Here is a 16,071-nt window from a genome sequence, read left to right as displayed (position 1 = left end):
GCGGCGAATTCCACCACCGGATATTACGCGCAAAGTACCATCCGCATCACGTAGACGTCTGGCATTCAACAACCGCGCGTTTTGCAAGACATTTCTTGCCTCGCACAGCCACCTTGTGGAATCAATTACAGGCTGCGGTATTCCGAAACTTTACGACTTAAGGACCTTAAAGGCTGGCAACGCATTTCTTGACACCAGTTGTTGCGGATGTCCATGGACGGTTTCCTATAGCCCGTTTGCCCCCCCTTATATAAAAATAATTTGACAGTAATTTGAAGAAATTCTACGCTAGTTTTAAAATGATAAATGAAAACATTCTTCTTCTTTGAACGAAATATGATAACAATTCAATTGATATCGTCAGTAAAGATTCAATGAAACATATTACATCACAAATGTTATTACTATAAAAGAAAGAAACCACAGAAAATTCGCCAAATGTTCATCCTTTCAATAGGTGAGACCGTTGGTCACCTCTTATGTAAATAAAATTATTATTATTGACATAATAATTGTTCAAGTTGATATATATTTGATATGTGGTTTTGATTGGCTTCCAATAGATGGCGCTGAATATAGAAGCAATTATTTTACCTCGCGCTATTAATGTTTATTTAGATAATCCTACTATTAGTCAATCATTTGTAGTAGTTAGTCGCGTATTACGACTACTGCCGCGACTAAGAAGAGCCCAACCCCTGCCGCTTCCACTACGACTACCACCGCCGCCGCCCCCACTCCCGCCACTTAGACCCACAAGGCGACCAGTCGCTACCCGCCGCTGATCGTTGAGGTGCTTCCAGACTGGCCGACGCACTTCCGAGAGCTCAAGAAGAGCCTCGGCTACACCCCTAATGGACGCCCGTTTGGCAAAGGCGTCCGCTTCATCCCCAAATCGGATCAGGAGTTCCGCCACATCCAGCGCTACCTCACTCAGCTGGAAAGTGTCGCTGGAATCTCCTGGTTCTGCTACTCGCTCCCCGCGGAGAGGAGCGTAAAAGTAGCCATACGCGGCCTGTCAGTCAATACAGAGCCGGCACTAGTGGAGGCGGAGCTGCGCGAGCTCGGGTACGTCCCGGACCACGTACGCGCGATCCCCGCTCGCCCGGGCAGACCGGGATGCTTGATGTTCGCGCAACTCCAGCGAACCCCGGATCTCATCCCGGGTATATATGAGATGCGAGAGCTCCTCTGTATGCTCGGGATCACTATTGAGGCGTGGCGCGGCAGAAGGGGACCTGCGCAGTGCCACCGATGCAAGCAGTTTCGGCAATCCTCCCACAACTGCCACCGGCCCATTGCCTGTTTGCGGTGTGGGGACAATCATCCTGCACGAGAGTGCCAGCGCCCCAGGGAGGACACGCCGACGAGCGCCAATTGTGGAGGTGCGCACACGGCGAACAACGCCAATTGCCCGGTGTTCCGCAAGGAGACGCGCAACCGCCGGGCTGGCACCATCGCACGCACTGCCTCAACTATACGCGCGCATCCTACCACTGCCCACACATTGGAGGCTGACGCGCCCGGTTCGCTCATGGCTGCTGCCAACCAGCCACAGCGACCGGATAAACGCCGAAACAAGCGTGGTAAACGCGCACTAGCGCGCCAAGGCGCACCACTTACCGTGCCACCTGCCACACCTCGCAATGCGCCACCTACTGCGCCACGCGCTGCTGCGCCCGCCGCACTGCAGCCTATCCAGCGCAGCAAAACGTCCAAGCCCACCGTGGTCGCTGCCCCCGCAGGGGGGACGAAGGCGAAGCGAGTGACTCTGCTGGACCCACGACTTACCAAGGTTATCAGCACACTGAATCAGATGCTGATAGCCATCGGCCTGATCAGCGAGACTCACCTCAGACCAGTAGACAAGTTGAAGATTTCCGGATAATACGTGTACCGGGAGGACCACACCTCGACGATCGGGACTGCTTACAGAGGATTAGCAGTCTTGGTCCGTCGGAACGTCATCCACCATCTGCTGCCAGTACCTCAACTGCAGACGTCGTACGCCCTAGGCGTGGAGATCTGCATCGAGCGTCAGCCCACCCGCGTGTTCGCTTTCAACAAGCCGCCGCAGAATCGACTCGCAGTGGCTGATGTCCACACCTTGTTGGACTCGCCGCTGCCGACGATCGTCGCGGGCGACTTCAACGCGAAACACACGGCGTGGAACTCCAATATTGTGGGTCCAGATGGTAGACGCCTACTGGACGACGCAGATCGCCATGGCTACGAGGTGCTAAGACCAGAGGTCCCGAAGCACTAGCCGTACTGTGCAGCCCACATGCCAGACGTCCTCGACATAGCCGTAACGCGCGGCCTAGCTGCCGCACCGTCGTTAGACGTCCTGGATGACCACCTCATCTCCGACCACCAAGCAGTCCTCTCGACGCTGAAGACGACCCCGATGACGACATCGCTGCCTTCTCCGAAGCATCGCCAGGACTGGCGAATCTTCGCCGAACACATGGCCGAACATTCGCCGTCCTTTAAAGTAGAGAGCCCTGCAGACGTCGACCGACTCGCAACGGACCTCAGCGCAACACAGTCCAATGCGCTTCGAGAGTCCAGACTCTATGCTGCATCTACTCGTAGACAACCCCAGCTCCCTGCCTACATAGAAGCGATGATCGAGGAGAAGAGGAAGCTGAGAAGGCAATGGCAAAACCTGCGGTGCCCGATCATGAAGACGCGGCTGAACTCTCTGGCTGCCAAGATCTCAGACGCACTGGTGACAGTCGCAGACGAATCCTGGCACTCCGCCATTGAGCGAGCCGGTGACGACTGGTCCGGCATGTATCGCCTCTGCCGCCTACTCTCCGGGAAGCCCTCCCCGATTAGACCCCTCATGGCCAGTGACGGAACCCCACGTTACCGAGCTGAGGATCAAGCAGAGATATTTGCGGACTACCTGGAGACGCAGTTTAGACCCAACCCGACCTCGGATGTGCAGCACGTAGAGACCATCGAGCGACATCTGAAGAACTACTTCGAGTCGCCAATAGTACCGACAGAAGACCCCGTCGTGTTCTCCCCCGGACAAGTCCAAAGGATGATTGGGCGAACGAGACTGCGCAAAGCCCCCGGCCCTGATCGAGTCACCAACGAAGCCCTGCGTCACCTACCTCCGCGAGCAATCGCGACGCTGACGCGGCTCTTCAACGGAATCCTCCGTACCGGGCACTTTCCATCATTGTGGAAGCTCAGCCGAGTCATCCTGATTCCCAAGCAAGGCAAGAACATCATGCTGCCTGGGAGATACCGTCCCATCACTCTTCTGTCCACCACCTCGAAAGTCTTCGAGAAGCTACTGTTGCTGCACATCACGCCCCATCTTCAGCCACGCGACGAACAGTTCGGTTTCCGTGCCGAACACTCCACCACTTTACAAGTGACGAGGGTACTGCACCATCTCGCTACCACCTACAACAAGCGAGAGCAGTCTGTTGCAGTATTCCTCGATATGGAGAAGGCGTACAATCGCGTCTGGCACGCCGGCCTCGTGTACAAGCTGTCCACGTCTACTACTCCTCGCCGAGTAGTTAAGACTGTGGCCACCTTTTTGGAAGATAGACGTTTTCAAGTGGCGGTTGAAGACGCTCTGTCCACGAAGCGTAACCCATCCGAGCTGGTGTGCCCCAGGGAAGCTGCCTGTCGCCCGTCTGCTACAGCAGATACACGGACGACATTCCAGTCGCCGACGGGGCCACTTTAGCGCTGTATGCCGACGACGCGGCGCTCATTACCACCTCGCTGAATGCCCCGCATGCATCGCTGAAGATGCAGCAAGCACTGGACGCGCTTCCCACCTGGCTGAAGGACTGGAGACTCAAGGTCAACGTGGCGAAGACTCAGGCGATTTCCATCGGGCGGGCGCGTGTATTGCCGCCCCCGGTGTCACTCATGGGCGAGACCGTCGAATGGTCCCCGAAAGCCAAATACCTCGGCGTGACCATCAACAGGACACTTGATGCGGCCCCATGCTAAGAACGTGGTCGATCAGACGCGCGCCGCACGGAACGTTCTCCGCCCCGTGCTGGCGTCCCACCTGCCTCTCCGTACGAAGTTGTGCGTATATAAGGCGTACGTTCGCACGCGACTTACCTACGCGACCCCCGCCTGGTTTGCGCTGACAAGCGAGACGGGTCGCAAGTCGCTGCGAGCGCAGCAGTCGCTGACGCTCCGCACCATCTCCGGAGCACCACGCTTCGTACGGAATTAGAATCGGAATCGGAGAGCCTGGACGACTTCTTTCATCGCCTGAGCACCTCTATGTTCGCGCGCGCCGATGGAGCGCGATCCCAGCATTTGCGTGGCATCGCGCCATACCATCGACGACCGCCGGACATAAGAGGCCTACCACGTGACCTAGTCTCCAAGGACACGACTGCTTCCTCGCCGCTGGCTGATGGGCGCTCACCGGTACACTACCGGCGGGCTCGACCTCGCTGAGCGGCGGGTGCAAGCCAACGGACTTACCACCCAGCCGCAGTGCGCAGATCGCTCGCGACACCACGCGGGCTCGATCGCACTGCAGCAGGATACCACCGAAAATGACACCATGGACCAACCGGTCCCACCCCAGACCCAGTGGAGTAGTTAGTCCAAAATAAATATACACAGTATAACAGTTGGGTTTTATTTAATAGTCTAGTAGTGAAGTGTCTTCGTTTATATTAGGGTTCCCTGGTGCTGGGTATAACATTAATATATTTTGTTAAAAGGCATAAAAGGCATTTATTTTCTCAAAATTGATTCCTTTAGAATTCTTTTTGATGTCATTTCTTATACTACTAGATACTACTACTACTACCGCTTCGGAAATAAATGGCGCTCTGAGAGAGAAGAAGCGGCGCAAGAAACTCTCCCAGCATTCTTTTTTCTGCGCTCTTTTCAATAAAAATATACAATATTGTACAGTCGCTATAAAATAATCACAATCTAGTCCCAGGCTGTCCGATCATTTAGCTATTCAGCAGTGGAGTAATAGGATTTACGACAGAGCCATTTCTTTATAAAACATTTAAATTTATTTATAGATAATGCCTGAACAGTGGCTGGGACTTTAATGTAGAAGTGTATACATTTACCCTTAAAGCTATTATGTATCTTATGAAGCCTACTAGAATTAGTTACAAGCAATCCCTTATTTCTAGTGTTATAATAATGAAAATCACTATTAAGAGCAAAAAGGTGACGATTTTTGTGAACATATATTAAATTTTCATAAATGTACTGACAATAAACAGTCATAATATTTATTTCTTTAAATTTTTCTTTGAGAGACTGTCTATAACCAAGCTGATATATAGCACGAACAGCTCTCTTTTGCAGTGCAAACACTATATCAATGTCAGCAACATGACCCCATAGTAATATACCGTACGTCATGATGCTGTGAAAATAACTAAAGTACACTAATCTAGCGGTCGCAACATTCGTGTACTCTCTAATCTTTCTAACTGCATATGCCGCAGAGCTGAGTCTATCTGCTAGATGGGTAATATGTGGACCCCACTGAAGCTTTTTATCTAACGTGATAACCAAGAAGACCGTAGTGTCCACAAGTTCCAATCTCTGGTCATTTATAAGTACGTTGGTTTGTACCTCCGCTGTGTTTGGTGTAATGAACCGTAAACACTTTGTTTTTTTACTGTTTAAGTGCAGATTATTCGTCTCAAACCAACGTACTATCTTTGAGAGTGCATTGCTTACCTCGTCATCAATATCCGCACGTCGCTTCACTTTAAAAATAAGTGAAGTATCATCAGCAAACAATACAATCTCATGGCTATCATCTACCACAAACGGTATATCGTTAATATATATAAGAAACAAGAAAGGACCGAGAATAGAACCCTGTGGAACACCTATTCCCACAGGTTTACCCGAAGACCGTTTGCCATTTACATCGACTATCTGAACTCTTTCGCTTAAATATGATTTTAACAGATTTAGGGCTCTATTTTTCACTCCATAATGCTTTAGTTTTAGGAGTAAAGTTTCATGGTGGACGCAGTCAAATGCTTTTGACAAATCACACAAAATGCCCAATGCATCCTGTGACTCTTCCCAGGCGTCAAAGATGTGCTCAATGAGTCTAGTACCCGCATTAATTGTTGATAAGCCCCTAGTGAAACCAAACTGATTTTTGTTCATTAATTTACAACAATACATTTGTAGCTGTTGAAGCAAAAGTTTTTCAAAAATTTTACTAAAAACAGGCAGCACTGAAATAGGTCTGAAATTAGCAGGGTCAAAAGAACTGCCCGATTTAAACAAAGGTATAACTTTGCTGTATTTCATGAGGTCAGTCACCCTCATCTATGCATTCATTAAATATTATTGCTAATTCAGGTGCTATAATGTCAAGTATGTATTTAACAATATTAGTCGAATGGCCCCATAGGTCTTTTGTATTTTTTAGGTTAATTAATTTGAAGATTTTTATTATATCGCTACCTGTAACATACTTAAATTTCAAGTCAGTAGAAGATACTGGTACGTGTAATTTAAGCATATCATATGCTGCTTTTGGCGAAGAGTTAAGGTATTTGGTCGTGACAATCGGGATTTCGGAGAAGTATTTATCAAATTCATTTGCAAATTCTATTTCCGAATTTATAACGCGTTTATTAATATTTAAACAGATAGAGGTGTTACGGCAATTCGATCTACCAGTTTCATTGTTAATTACACTCCAAGTCGCTTTTACTTTATTATTACTGTTTTTAATTTTATCTGCAATGAAACGTGTTTTCGCTTCATGACAAACTATTTTAAAGAGCTTGGAGTATTTTTTTACATATATTTTAAATTCTTCACTATTATTGTAATGTTTCTCATAATAAAGGTCATATAAGCGTTTACGACTTTTGTGGATACCCATTGTTGCCCAATCATTAAAACTATGTTTGTTGTTTACTGTCACCGTTACTGGAGTAAAAATCCTGTCAAATTCCTCACAGAAGGAATTGAAGACTAAGTTGTAGTGAAAATTAGCAGTTTCGCCACAGTGTAAAAATGGTATTGTATTTACCAAATTATTTCTAAACCTCTCAAGACGGCTACCCGTAACTGGTATAATCGTCACCTTTTTTGGTCTGACATTGTCCAATCTTGTATTTACTTTTATAAGTTGCCCACTATGGTCGGACTGAAGATTATTAATTATGGGTTTACTAGTAATAGTAACATATGTACAAATAATATCTAAACAGGTTGCTGTTGTAGAAGTGATTCTAGTAGGTTCCCAAAATACATTGAACAAATTAAAACTTTGAAATAAATTTTTAAGGCTAGTACAATTGGCCGAAGGTTCAAGCAAGTTTATATTAAAATCTCCACACACTATAATTGACTTGCTAGTTTTGCTAAATTTTGATAGTACCTCCTCCATTCTATGTTGGAATTGTTCATATGATGCAGTGGGGGGGCGGTATACACTTACAATAATAAATTGCTCTAGTTCTATACAAGCTATCTCAATTAGTTGTTCTATAGAGAGATTAACAATATCTCTTCTATTTTTACATTTTAATCTATTATTAATAATAATTAGGGAACCTCCATGTATTGCCCTACTTCTACAAAACGAACTGACTACTTTATGTTCTCTAAAACTAAACTGGAGCTGATGACTCTTACGCCAATGTTCTGTAATACATAATATATGTATATTACAGCATCTCAAAAACAGTTCAATTTCTAATTCCTTACTTGAGATACCTTGTATATTCTGGTGAACAATATTTATGAGCTTTATATTATGATTATCTATAGCAGTAACATTTATATTTGGTGAATGTTGCCTATTTTGTATGATATTGCAAGAGTTGTCCTCCCTTGTCAAATATTCTTATCACTATCTTAATGTTCTTATCACTTTTAGATACACAGTACACACAACTATAATTAATTTAATATATAAAGAAAATATAGTAATTAGATGCACATTTCATTATAAAACTAACTTAAATAAATAATATTCATAATTACAAATTTAATCAGAATCTAAATCTAAAAACCTTAGAAAATATAATATGTTAAATAAAATATATTATTAAAAGGAGTCCCTTTTTCCAAGGTCCTGAAGATACTGGTAGCGTTCCCCCTTTGAATAGCTAATTCTTTGTGCGAGGTAGCTGCCAGCTCTTCCGTCTCCTGTGATGTCAACTAACCTTTTTGCTATTTCATTAAAAAGCATTATAGCGATAATTGAATATCATTAAATTTAGAAATTATGTATGTATGTAGATCTCAAATTTTAATATTTAACAGACTTAATAATAGTAATAAATTTTTAATAATTTTTAAGAAAATACAAAAGTTTCCTTGCAAAGATGAGCGAAATAATAGGAGCTCATTGTATCGAAAATTCTATTGAATGTGATTTCTATTCGACCGATATTTGGTTTCCAAAACATATTCGGAACAACTCGAGCATTTTTTGCTAGATGAAAGGGAAAATTTTTCTGAAACTTTGCCTTCTGTAGAGGTTTTTGGATTTTTTTACAATTCGAATGTATTAATCAGCAGACTAAAATATTAATGTAGTACTTGTATAATATTATATTGAACCAATTTACTTATACAAACATTAAAACAATAGAGTTCACTTTATATTAGGTCCTTACATATGAAATTGGCGTTTTGTATGGAAGGAACAAAAAGTCGAATATTTTTAAATATAATATATTTATTTAATCAAAGTATGAACCATTGTTTTCTATGCACTTTTGCCATCTCATAGGTAGTTCATTGATCCCTTTACTAAAAAAATCAGTCGGACGGGAATCAATAAAATCTGTGAAGGCGATTTGGACTGCCCCATCAAAGTTAAATTTTTTCCCTTGCAAGAAGATGTCCAAATTTCGAAAAAAATGGTAATCTATTGGAGCAAGGTCCGGGGAGTACGGAGGATGTCTTAGACATTCCAATTGAAGCTCTTCTAATTTGGTAGCCGTCTGTTGTGCAGTGTGTGGTCTAGCGTTGTCGTAAAGTAGCAGTGGCGTGGAGCGATTGACCAGCCTAGGTTTTTTAGCCGCTAGCTTTTCCATCATGGTTTGCAATTGCTGACAATAGACATCAGCCGTAATAGTCTGGCCAGATTTGAGAAAACTGCAATGAACAATACCGGCACTAGTCCACCAAACGCTTACAAGTAACTGTTTTGGGGTTAATTTTCGCTTGGGGCAGGATTTGGCTGGCTGGCCAGGATCCAACCATTGCGCTGAGCGCTTCCGATTATCGTAAAGAATCCATTTTTTATCACAGGTAATGATTTGGTTTAAAATACCTTTATTATTGTGCCGGTTCAGTAATGTAACGTAGCAGTCGACGCGCGTTTGCCGGTTTGCTTCAGTCAATTCGTGAGAGAATTTGCTTCAAGTGAATTAAAACAGTTTTATCACTAACAGCGCAGCCTGCAGCTAACTCGGACGTGGTTTGCGATGGATCCGCTTCCACAATAGCCTTCAATACTTCCTTCCTTATCAATTTGGTTCTCAGGCCGTCCACGGGGCTTGTTCTGCAGGTCGAAATTTCCAGAACGAAAACGTTGGAACCAACAACGAATTGTGTTTTCTTTTGCAACATGACCGCCATACACATCATTCACGTTTCGAGTCGTTTCCACAGCACTAGTGCCACGGTGGAACTCGTACTCGTAAATAATGCGATACTTTAAGTTTTCCATTTTGTAAAATAAGTGACGCAAACAGAAAAAAAACGAAGAAAAAAACAATTAACAAAGAGGAGATCATCGTGATTAAAGTGGCCAGTACGAAATACGCCAATTTCATATGTAAGGACCTAATAATTTCATTTTCGACTCGCTTAATCCCGGCACGGAACGCCGGAGGTCGTGGGTTCGAATCCCGCACCGTTCATAAAATTTTGTTTTTCAAATGTTATTCTATCCTAGAAGTGAGGGTTATCACTTTAAAAACATAGCATATTGTAAGAGGTGTTAAAATATATATGACGAGACAATTAGCCGCCCATATAAATCAGAAATTCTAGAGGTCAAGGGGTCTGCGTTGCTCTTTATAATGGGAGTATGCTCTAGACTTTTTTTAGAAAAATAAGGGACGAGACGAGCAGATTACAATGCAGTGCCACTCAGGGTCCTTGAAAAACCCAAAAATTCTGAGCGGCACTACAATTGCGTTCGTCACCTTGAGACAAGATATGAAGTCTCATTTGCCCAGTAATTACACTAGCTACGGCGCCCTTCAGACCAAAACACAGTAATGTTTACACATTACTGCTTCACGGCTGAAATAAATGCCGTTGTGGTACCCATAATGAAGCCGGCATCCTGTGGAAAGGAGCCTCCCACTGGTTTAAGGTCCCTACGTCATATTGGTTTAGGAATACAGAAGCCGTTAAATTATTCTACATAATATTATTGGATGATGCAAAAAATTTCGAATGAAACCTATGATCCTATGATCCTAACACCTATGATCTCCTGCAGGAGTCTACACAACACGGCTTTTTCGTGGCACTACGTTGTTTGTTGATTTATAACATATATATTTTAAGTAACATGATCCAACTTTATTTATCTTGTATACTAAAGTTCTTTTTTATGGTATTAGTCGTCGTACATATCAAAATTCTAACTTATATTACATATGCGAATATGAGTTTGTTTGTTTCTTTCTGTTTCTTTGTTTGAACGGAACTCGTTCACGCCATAACTACACAACCGATCCTTATGATAAATTGTGCACACTTTGTTAAGGGAGCAGAAAATAGAATTAGAGATTAATAAAGAGAATTTTTGGATACGTTGTGATATCCAAGATGTCCGCCTTACAAAATGCTTACTAATGTTATTTTTACCATCGTAACAGTATGGATATTATTCATCATATATCATAGCTTGGGTCTGAGGGATGGTGGAGGGATGAGTAGAACGAGTTTGGCATCAAAGAAGACCGCCATGGTAAATGAAATTTTTTTCAAGACTATGTTTATCACTTGCAAGGTTGCTTTTTAATTATGTGATCAATATGTTTTTCGTATGTTAATTTAGAGTCGCGTATGATGCCCAGATCGCGTATTTCATCAACGAGTAAGTCGCGACACGTGTCTGCTCGCGCGGTCGTATGTGATGAATAGATCATCTACACGAATGTGCGACATCTGGTGGTTGGTGCATTTCTTGCCGATAGTGTTGCCAGTGGTAATTCTGAGATACATTGCCGCATGCCTTTTGGAATAGCTTTTCAAATACTTATTCAAAAGCCTGATGTTTAATAAGATTTGCAAACGGAAATCACTATATTTCTTGAGATTTAATATGGCTCTCTTCACTTCTCGATAAAGACACCAACTCTGTATAAAATTTGAGTTGAGTTTGAGTATAGACAAAGGTTTTATTTTTTTTTATTCCATGACTGTGGAATTTGGATAATAGTAATAATGGAGGTAAAACTTTAAAATGATAGATATTTTCTGTGGAAATTGATAACAAAGCCATTGTTCGGCGTTCGGTAAAAGATGCATTCAAGGGTTAAACCAAGAAATGGAGTGATCACGCACTGACCAAATATGTTAATATTTAACATTGTTAATAATATTTGGCTCAAGTCATTAACAATGTTATATACAATTTTATTACAATGATGTCATAATACATTCATATAATGGCACATGTTGCAAACATGTGCCAGCAAGTAAAATAAATTGAAATATTATACAAGAGAATTTACAATAATTACCACGTAGATATTGGAATACACTTACCCAATAGCAGGGCTATTAATATTTTATGGAAATCACAAGAACCTCCACACTCTAGTCTTTCTGGAGATCCTTCGTTGTGTCGTTTTTATTCAGCTCCTTATGTTAGTGAAATTACTGGGCAAATGAGACTTGACATCCTTATGTCTTAAGGTGACGAGAAAAAAAAAGCTCCACTTGACAGTTCGCTATTGCATACACGGAAAAATCAATGCCCATATGCAATGACGTTCTATACATATAGAAAATCACGTCGTATAAAAACAAAGCCGAAATATGGAACATGCCACAAATTACACTATAGTAAGACTCGACTGATACGATATCTATACATTGCCGCATTTAATCCAGTTATTTATAATGTTCTTGGTCAATAAGCAGCAAAGTAAAACATTTAAACAGTTTAAATTTGATTCGGACAGTGACTGTTAATACACAAATACGTCGAAAAGAGTGCTTTTTTCATTTTTCACTTTTGCTGTTACGCTATCAGACTTCGAATGATATTATGTTCGGCTGCTATTGCCAGTCTGCAATTATTGTCAGGTTGGAAATGTAGTATAAAAAGTAGCATAGCATAGCACGTTTCATAATAGATATATATAAAAAATCATCCTTAGTTTGTTCCTAATAATTATGTTTTGGTTTCACTATAGTTATAATTTGATACATACTAACAATATATACCAAAATATAACACTTGGGGTAATGTTATATACCCCGGACGGGATCTGAAACAAACATACAGTAAGGAGTTATTCTCGCGTTTAATCTGGGGTGGTGGAGGTTAGGTACACGAAACACCATTCCATTCAATCACTTCAACACTTCATTGGGGTTAAATAAGTCCTCGTAAGTAATTAATTATTTAGGTTAGATCTAAGTAGGTCAGTATTATTTTACTAGCTAGCGGTGTCTTTCACACTGAAACAGAATATATTGTTCTTTCACATAACTGCTTGGTGACAGATTTTTTCTTCAAGAGCTGTTGATTAAAAGTTTACACGAACTTAATCGCGCAGTTCAAAGCGCAGTGACTTCTCGAATGATAATCTAAATATAGCTGGGGTCGTAGTTAAACTAGTTAAGGTGAGTTTCTCGTATCACCCGTTGATTAAACCACCTGGGGCATAACAACTGAGCTAGCATCTCGGGGGAGATTACGCTGAGTAACCATAGCTTAGACGTAATTAAACCTATGTAATAACTTTGTTAAGTGTCATTTAGGATCCACTTCAACCAAAATTGTTACGTGTCTTACTATAAAATAACATACAAACTTATTATTGAAGTGAAAAATTCTTTAGGTGCGATGAACACTTTATTGTGTGGGTATTTATTGAGACTAAGCTGTCACGCTGGCTTACACTTGTTTGGGTAACGCGTGCTATAGGTCAGAGCACAATTTACCAGAATAATTATTTATTATTAGAGCATTATAAGTATTTATTATAAATGTTATTAATGAATATATTAAGCCGTTTTTACTTAGGTATATTTTCAATTTAGGTGAGATATTACGATACCTGTCTAATTATATGATATAATATTATTAATAATGTTTCACCATTCTTAATCGTGCCAACATTTTTAGTGTGTGTAGCGCCATCTGTGTGTTCGTTTGTGAACACTGTGTATTGGACATGGAACTACTTTGTTTTGGAGATCGTAATTTGCCACTATTGTTTTTTTTTGAGGTTTCCTTCAGATCGGATATTACAAGTTGGTGGCTAATTATTATTGATTAATTTATTAGTAGCATCTCATAAAGTGTTATTTTCTGTTACATAAACGCTTGATTTGTTATTGAAAATCGCAATAGCAGTGTACAGTGGAAGTATAATACAAAAGTATCATAATATTATACTCATAGATTTTGATATAGTTAAAAACTGAATTATTTTATAGCAACAATGTGAGATCAAAACATATATCACTCTATACCTATCAAATAAACATTTTAAATCCATCCATGAGTGAAGGAGTCCTGTTATAAACAACATAGAAAAGTATGGACGATTTAATAAGCGTTTAATTTTTTATTGAACTCCGTTGAAAAGTTAAGTTAATAGTATTATGTAATAATTGCAAAATATTCACATAAAACTATTACTTGTAAATTGATACAGTTGTTTTATTTATCAATTTTATATCATCGGCTGAAGAGTTACGTTTTCTATTCAACTTTAATCAGATTATATTATGCTCCATTCCATCCACTATCGTATTTTATCCAGGCCGTATTTTGGAAAATCCCTCTAGACAAGGATCTTTGTTTATTGGAAAACCTTTTTAAGGTAGATTAGGGAATATTTAAATGGCACAATAAACTGAGCGAAGACATTTACATTTTCAACAGTTCTAATGTTTCGTTGTTGGTATTATGTGAATGAGATAATAATATTACATTTCCTTTAGATTTTTCAATTTCTAGACTCTTCTTTAGGCCGTTGTAATTCAAATAACAATAATAGTTACGCCCAGTTTCCCAAGGTTTATTTCTTTTTTGTAATGGTGATTACATTCGAAAGTTATATTTATAGATCCAAAATTGTATTTTAATCTATTTTATATTCTTAGAAACATAAGAATATTTACAAGACGTGACGTCACCTCTCCCCACTTGCAGCCGACAGACCGCTATATAAACGGTAGCAGAAATGTTGGTGACAATTAAATATCTCGAACGACCGGTAGCGGCACAATCAGACGCGGTGTTCTTCTCGCCAACAAAAGTGAGAAGCTCAATCTTTCGTACGAGGCCCAAAAAGGCCCCCGGTGTGGATGGTATTACAAACGCCACCCTGCGTCATCTGCCACGTCAAATGATCCCGGCAATGACGCGACTCTTCAATGGAATCCTGTGCTCGGGGCACTTTCCAAGTATCGGGAAAGAAGGCCTCGTTAAAATGATCCCGAAGCCGGGGAAAGACACCGTAATAGCACAAAGCTACTGGCCCAAAACTCTTCCGGCGACCTAATCGAAGATATTCGAATCTCTCCTGCTGTCACTCCTGAGACCACACATTGAGCTTAGGGAAGAACAGTTTGGATTTCACGCTGAACGTAGCACCAGGCTGCAGCTGTCCAGGGTACTCCACACCCTCACCGCTTCTCTCAACAAGAGAGATAAGGCTGTTGCAGTATTCCTGGACATGGAGAAGGCGTTCGACCGTGTTTGGCAGTCTGGACTCGTACACAAATAGCTGCAACCTCGACACTTCCCCACCTGGTGAACATCTTCGTCCAGTGCTCTCCTCAAGCCTACCTCTGAGGGTGAAGGTCTTAGTGTACAAGACCCACCTACGCAGCCAACTGACGTACGCGGCGCCTGCATGGTACGTGCTCGTGAGCCAAACTAATCGGAAAAGGCTTCAAACCGCTGAAAACAAGATCCTCCGTCATCACGGGCGCACCATGGTACGTGAGGAACCAGACAATACAGAGGGACCTAAGAGTTGAGAGCCTGGATGACTTCATTTGTCGTCTCGACGTCAACATGTTCGCGCGTGCTGACGCGTCCGATTTCCATCACCTGCGAGATCTGGCCCCCTGGCACGCGCAAACACCTAACGGCCGCCGCTACCCGCGCAATCTCGTGCGGGACCAGGATGAAGAGTGACGTGTTTGCGCCCGGCCCGGCTGATTGCCAGGGTCCGCGCAAACCGGCGATAGCTCACTGGACTTGACACCAGAGCTGAGGGAACAGGCGCTTCCTCAGCTCTAAAAGATTACTATAAAGGGGAGCATCTGCTCGACAAATAAAACTACTTAAAGTGAAGAAGAGGACAGCAAGGAGCAATCGCTCCCACCCCAATGACCCGCCCGTGTCCACGGGTGGCGAGTGAATCCTGCTGCAGGGGATGAGAAGTCCCGATCAGCCTTGCAAGCGCGGCGAGAGAAGGACGTTTTCGTATTGATTGTTTGTAGTGAGAAATTATTTAAATTGTGTTGATAGTGACAGGTAGACAGGGAGAAGACGTTTATAAAAGGCGACGTCTCCGTAGCGTTGACACATATTCGCTGCAACCGTTGACTAGTTAGGACGTTACTCTGCCCGATTTCTATTCGAATATTAATCTTTGTGTTGTTTGAAATGTATTCTTAGAAGCTTGAAAACCCTTTTTGATCTTATTTCCTAATTATATTATTATTATATTTAACAAATATTATTTATTGCGATGAGTTTTTGTTAGTAACTTTGTCGTGAAGTTGTGGAATATGTCAATATTGTTGTATTTCGGTTCGTACCTCGTGAAATATATCCCTTTAAATCCAATGGATTGAGTTGCCGCTCAGAATTATGGGATCAATCTA

Source organism: Leptidea sinapis, chromosome 37 (genome assembly GCF_905404315.1).
Source record: "Leptidea sinapis chromosome 37, ilLepSina1.1, whole genome shotgun sequence".
NCBI classification, from domain to species: domain Eukaryota; kingdom Metazoa; phylum Arthropoda; class Insecta; order Lepidoptera; family Pieridae; genus Leptidea; species Leptidea sinapis.
The sequence above is the reverse complement of the archived record's forward strand: the minus strand, read 5'-3'. Positions refer to the sequence as shown.